The sequence below is a fragment of the Drosophila gunungcola genome, unplaced genomic scaffold (assembly GCF_025200985.1).
Source record: "Drosophila gunungcola strain Sukarami unplaced genomic scaffold, Dgunungcola_SK_2 000286F, whole genome shotgun sequence".
NCBI lineage: Eukaryota > Metazoa > Arthropoda > Insecta > Diptera > Drosophilidae > Drosophila > Drosophila gunungcola.
The window spans coordinates 687-7,463 of record NW_026453447.1 but is presented as its reverse complement, the minus strand read 5'-3'; the positions used below and the strand labels follow the sequence as shown (position 1 = coordinate 7,463).

The window sequence follows — 6,777 nt, the reverse complement described above, 5'->3', positions numbered from 1 at the left end:
ATACCCTTGCAGAGGGTATAGTAATTTCAGTCAGAAGTTTTCAACGCAGTGAAAGTATATATATTCTTGATCAGCATCACTAGGAGAGTCTATCTAGCCATCTAGCCATTTCCGTCCGTCTGTCCGTCCGCTTCTACGAAAACTAGCCTTGTCTTTCCATTGCAGGTATTACATAAGTCGGAACGATCGGGATCGGACGACTATATCATATAGCTCCCATAGGAACAATCGAAAAAAAAAAAAAAAAAAATTAACACTTTGCTGTTTTTTCATTTTTATTTTAGTTCTTCGAAATTTAGTACTGGGTAAATAATTTAGAATTACGGTTTAAATTTCATCAAAATCAAACGACTATAACATAAAGCTTCTATAGAAACAATAAAATTATAAGAAAAAAAATATATAAAATTCTTTTTGACTTTTTAATAATTTGACAGTTCAGAACTACGCTTTAAATTTATTTATTTGTCTTAGGAATAGGCTATGTATGGTATTTAATACTGAAATATTTATATTTACATTTCAGTGCCACTTGAAGGTAAATTAACTTCATATAAGATTTAATGATGTTTCTTTTTCATGTTTCTAAAATAAAAGTTAATTGTCAGAGCGTGTATAAAATATCAAAGTTCAACTGCAACTTCAAAGTGAATATTATTAAATATGTGTTTTTTTTTTGCCTTTTTATTTTGGTGGGACTTTTAGGAATAAACGCATAGCGATTTTAGTTGATCTTGTAGCTGGAAATTATTTTACAAAATTCGTCTTTCGCAAAGGCACTGGCCTGCTCATAAATATATAGAATTCGGTATGTCTAGTTGGATTATATTTACGAAATCGCCTCACTCATCGTTTTAGGAACTTTCAAGCCGTCTCGATTGAAAATAATCTTAGCGTGTAAGCAAACACGTCGAATTTCATCATACACTTCGCGGTCAAGACTGAACTTGCTACCGGTGTGAAAAAGAGCTATGCCCTTTGGTTGGTGAGGGTAACTTTCTTGCTCGTAATGTTAATCTTCGACTACAGTCGTTCCTCGAGTGCTCGTACTGGATTAAGGGATTGTGTGCCTTGGTCTTTGTTGTTGCAGTTATTCGTAATGTGTCCTTTTTTTTATATTATAACAGGTAACCTCTTTTTTTTTAATTCGGTATACCATTATTGCTGGGGAACATGTCTCTTTAAACTCACTGAAATATCTGGCAAAAGAAAATTTTTTTTAAAGTGCGGAGTAATTCGACCCACACAACAATGTTATGCACATCCTAAATGCTGAGCCGGCATGTCTGCATGCGCGGCCGACCATTCGGTTACCATGTGAGCATAACACTCTCTCTCTCATGCGCGGCCGCTGCTTGCGCCGCCAATATACACTTACATTAACATATATATTTAGATACATAAGCGTTGGCCGCGGCGCTGCTCGTGCAGCTATATGAATTGTAAGCCAAGCCAACTTTATTCTTAAGTCAAGTGACATTCAATTAATAAAGCCTGTTCTTAACAGATGGATTTACAAAGACTAAAGATATTAAAAACTATTTATTACATGGCGACCGTGACATGTGCGTGAGTAAAGTGAACAAACATGTAAAAATAAATATCTAAAAAAAGTTATTAAGAAAGCAAACCTGTACGAAATAAATATCTAAAAAAAAATTATTAAGAAAACAAACATGTACGAAGTAAATATGAAAAAAAAAATGAAAAGCCATTAAGAAAACAATTTGTTACATGACAGTTTACAGTTTATGGTAGTTGCAGTGGCATAAGTCTATGAGCACCACTGTAAACAAAAAAATATTTTACAAATCAAAATTTGATAAATCAAAGTTAATCAGCCTGTGAGATGACCAGCACCGGCGCCGCCTGAGTCCAAAAGGCCCGGACAACAGAAACAATAAAACAAAACCAAAAAAAATAAAATCTGCATTAATCAGCCTGTGAGATGACCAGCACCGGCGCCGCCTGAGGCCAAAAGGCCCGGACAAAATAATAATACAAAACCAACACAAAAATAAAAGAAGAAAGAAAAAGAAAGAATAGTTGACCAGGACATGTGTGGAAGGAATGCCAAATCCTTCTACACCAACGATGGAAACTGAAGTGTGGTAGGCAGACCGCCGGCTACACCAACGAAGGAGGCATATGAGTGCGGAAGGCAGTCCGCCCTCTGCACCGTCGGGGGAAGTCCCTGCTCTTGTTGAGCAAAGAGACGCACCAAGCCTAGAAGAGGCTTTGCAGTTGTGTCCCAACGATGGACCTCGCCCCCTCACAATAGCTGAATACAGGGCACGATAGGAGTCCAGCAAACCCATCCACAAAAGAAAAAGGAGTGGAAAAAGGGTAAAACTCCTGCAACAGAGACGATTACTGAAAGACTACAGGCAAATAGCAACAACCCCACAGGAGAAGGAAGCACACGAACAAAATATCAAAGAACTGGACAAAATACTTTGTAAACGAGCAAAGTAACGCAACAAGGGCTGCATTTATGCCAATGCCTAAGTTGTCTTTAATTATAAACTTCTCAACCCGAGCCGATGCGCGAAAGCGCTGCTCGAAAACACTAACCACTGTTAGGCTATATACTAACAACATATACTGATATTGGTTTATATAGAGCAAAATATTGTAAATCAGTTATATGAATATTAACACAAAATTTTTTTTCTGCCAATTTTCAATTTTAATAAAATGAAATTTATGCCACAAGACAATAATTTAATCAATCAGATTTGAATAACTAAATTCCTACATTTTTGTTTGATGACGCTATTTTTCTGCGTGCTCCTCAGACATTAAAAGCTAGACAGAAATATTTACGTATATCCACATAAAAATCTTCATATGAATGAATAACAATAGAATAGATAAATTCTCTGATGAATATCATATTAATTATAATAATACCGATATATTAGAAGTGCATCTACCCAAAATGGGAATCGTAGACGTTAAGTCAGTGGACTCCACTGCTAACGTTATTAATAAAGTAGAACCAAACAATATTGACCTATATTGGGTACATGTACTCTTAATAATAATCACTGTCATCTTGAGTGAAAATTTTATTACCAAAATATACAAATTGCACAATAAATGTTTAAAGAAGAAGTATTTAAGTAGAGCACACGATCTAGATAAGATATAAAAAAAAAAAGAAAATTTTCTTTTTCAAAAGATTAGAGTGTTCAATTTAATACCCCCTATAAAAAAAAAATTTTTTTTAAATTATTTTTGTTTAAATTATGGCATTTAACACGATAGAATTGGATAGCTGTCTTGAGGAAATAACTACTAAAGATCCAGAATTTAGAATGCGTGCATTAAATATTCTCCATTGCCATAAAAACTTCATTACAATCACTGAATTCGAATATATTTATATGGAAAAGTACAATTTGGAATTTAGCCTTTTGTTTGCTTACAATAAAAAACAAGAAGGAAAGCAAACTTCGGCAAGCCGAAGTTCATATACCCTTGCAGCTATTGCATTAATTAAATACTTTTGAAAACATTTAAATTATGATTTACTTGAGTATGTGCTAAAAAAAAACATTGAAACTATGATTATTTGCAGCTCAATTATTAGATAGTTATTTTATATATTTTTATTATTTCTATGGGAGCTATATGCTATAGACGTCCGATTTTGATAAAATTTATACCATAATTCTGAAATAATTAAACATTGCTATATGTCGAAGAACTAAACAAAAATTAAAAAACAGAAAAGTTATAATTTTTTTCATTTATTTTTCCGATTGTTCCTATGGGAGCTATATGCTATAGTCGTCCGATTTTGATGAAATCGAAACCGTAATTCTGAAATATTAAACCATTACTATATCTCGAAGAACTAAACAAAAAATTAAAAAACAGCAAAGTTATAATTTTTTTTCATTTATTTTTCCGATTGTTCCTATGGGAGCTATATGCTATAGTCGTCCGATTTTGATGAAATTTAAACCGTAAATCGGAAATATTTTACCATTACTATATGTCGAAGAACTAAACAAAAAATTAAAAAACAGCAAAGTTATAATTTTTTTTCATTTTCCGATCCGGCTCGTTCCGACTTATATACTACCTGCAATAGAAAGACAACTTTTGGGAAAGTTTCATGCAGATAGCTTTAAAACTGAGAGACTAGTTTGCATATAACGGACGGACAGACGGACAGACGGACAGACGGACATGGCTAGATCGACTCTCCTAGTGATGCTGATCAAGAATATATATACTTTATAGGGTCGGAAACGTCTCCTTCACTGCGTTGCAAACTTCTGACTGAAATTATAATACCCTCTGCAAGGGTATAATAAAGGGTTTAATCCTAAATACTTTGCCATACGTCTCAGTAAAAGAGATTGTGGATTACCATTCTATACTCGGTGAAACCACGGTCCTCATGGTAAAATTACATAGATAATATTGCCATGGAATGGAACGATTTTTATGCGAAATTGAACAAAATAAAAACAGAGTTCGATAAATCCTACAAATCCCTTAATCAAAACAGACCAATTCAAGGAAGCACAATAAAAAAACACGTAGAAATAGTAGTAAATTGTTTTAACGAGGCGCGCATATTAATACATGGGCAACGGGGAAAATTAAATGACGACCATTGGTCAAGGGTATCAAAATTTTTGCAAAGGCTCAGAGAAAACCTAATATTGATAAAAGAAAAATTCAATTTGGATATCTCTGTACCTACAATTCTTAATACCGCAATAACAGTTGAAACCGATGAAGAATCAACATTGGAAGATTCAACTGGCTTAGATAAAACGGAGCAAGAAAATTTTAACGCGGAAATTAAGGAAGAAGATTTAAATAATCCTACTATCCCAGCCGTTTATTATCAAACGCAGATAATAAAACAGATTCAGAATCAGACTCAAGCGCAAACATAACTAAGAACAATAACTTCGAAATGGCGCAAACTAATATCGACTTCATTAACACTGCATCAAAGCTTATACCAGTTTTCGATAGTAAAGCAGAAAACTTAACCAGTTTCATTGATGCATTGCATATTATACAGTCAATAAAAGGCGAACACGAAAGCCTAGCCGTCTCTATAATAAAGACAAAACTAAAGGGCGTAGCCAGAAATCTAATTGGAAACGAAACAACGGTAGGTGAAGTAATTGCCAAATTAAAAAGTAACGTCAAAGGCGAAACTGTAGAGGTATTGTCAGCAAAGCTAATGAACCTACAGCAACGAAATAAAACTGCTAATCAATACACATCAGAAATTGAGCAGATGACGAAGGCTTTAGAAAGTGCGTACATAACAGACGGCATAACACTAGAACTAGCAAGAAGTTATTTCACACGGCACGTAGTAAAAGCAATGACTAAAAACTGCACAATTGATAAGGTAAAACTTATCATGCAAGCCGGCAACTTCATCACAATGAACGACGTAATTTCAAAATTCGTAAACAGTTGCACAGAAGCAACTGGACAACCAAATTCGGTCCTATACTACAACAACTATACACAACGCGGCGGAAACCGCGGACGTGGAAGTTATAGAGGTAATTTTCGTGGTCGTGGTAACAATTATGGTTACTACAATACCAACCAAAACAATGGTCGCGGCAACTACAGAGGAAACTCAAGGGCCGTGGCAACTCGAGCGGAGGCTACAACAACAACAATACAAACAATGTAAGAGTAGCCAATGAAACTTCGGGAAACTCCCAACCCCCTTTAAATACTTAACAGTAGAGAAAGTAACGGTTCATACTATTAATCTCAGCCAGAATATATTCGTCTCTTTCACCCATGTGGCTACTGGAAAAGAATTTGTCTTTTTGGTAGACACAGGTGCCGAAATCACTATAGTAAAAGAAAATTCCGATATATTTTAAAACGTACATGATAATAACATAATAGATATACGGGGAATAAGCCAAGAAATTACTAAATCCAAAGGCTTAACATCAATTGAAATACAGACTACCAAGTACATAATTCAACACGATTTTCAAATCGTAGATTTACACTTAGCCGTCCCTTGTGATGGCATTGTAGGTATTGATTTCATTAAAAAATACAACTGCCAATTAGACTTTCAGCCATCTGAAGATTGGTTTATAATAAGACCAAACAATTTAAAATTTCCAAGTTATGTTCCAATAGAATACAGTTCTGGCAATAATTCAATTCTTTTGCCAGCAAGATCACAAGTCATAAGAAAAATAAAATTAAATTCAAAAGAAGACAGTGTATTAATTCCAACTCAAGAAATTGAGCACGGAATTTATATAGCAAGTACCATAGCTACAACACAAAATACCTTCATAAGACTACTGAATACAACAGACGATGATGATGTATTATCCCAATTGTCAAAACATTTTCCCCCACAATTCAAATCACAACTCTCAAATTTATGTAAAAAATATAATGACATATTCGGATTAGAATCCGAACCAATTAGCACAAATAATTTCTACAAACTAATACTGAGATTGAAAGATGATGAACCCGTTTACATAAAAAACTATAGAAGCCCACATAGTCAGGTGAAAGAAATTCAAAAGCAAGTCGGAAAATTAATCACCGACGGGATAGTCGAACCTTCAGTATTTGAATACAATAGCCCATTATTGCTTGTCCCTAAAAAATCAGCTCCAGGTTCCGAAGAAAAAAGGTGGCGATTAGTAATTGACTATCGTCAGATTAATAAAAAATTACAGTCCGATAAATTTCCAATCCCTAGAATTTATGATATTTTAGATCAACTAGGTCGAGCAA

General features: G+C 34.3%; 1 long non-coding RNA gene across 1 annotated transcript; it reads left to right on the top strand.

Annotated features, from left to right (window-relative positions):
* The first annotated feature begins 755 nt into the window (after positions 1-755).
* LOC128266078 (uncharacterized) lies at positions 756-1,926 on the top strand. Its single transcript, XR_008269015.1, has 2 exons — positions 756-1,127; positions 1,508-1,926. It is a non-coding gene; the product is annotated as an uncharacterized LOC128266078 (long non-coding RNA).
* Positions 1,927-6,777: the final 4,851 nt, after the last annotated feature.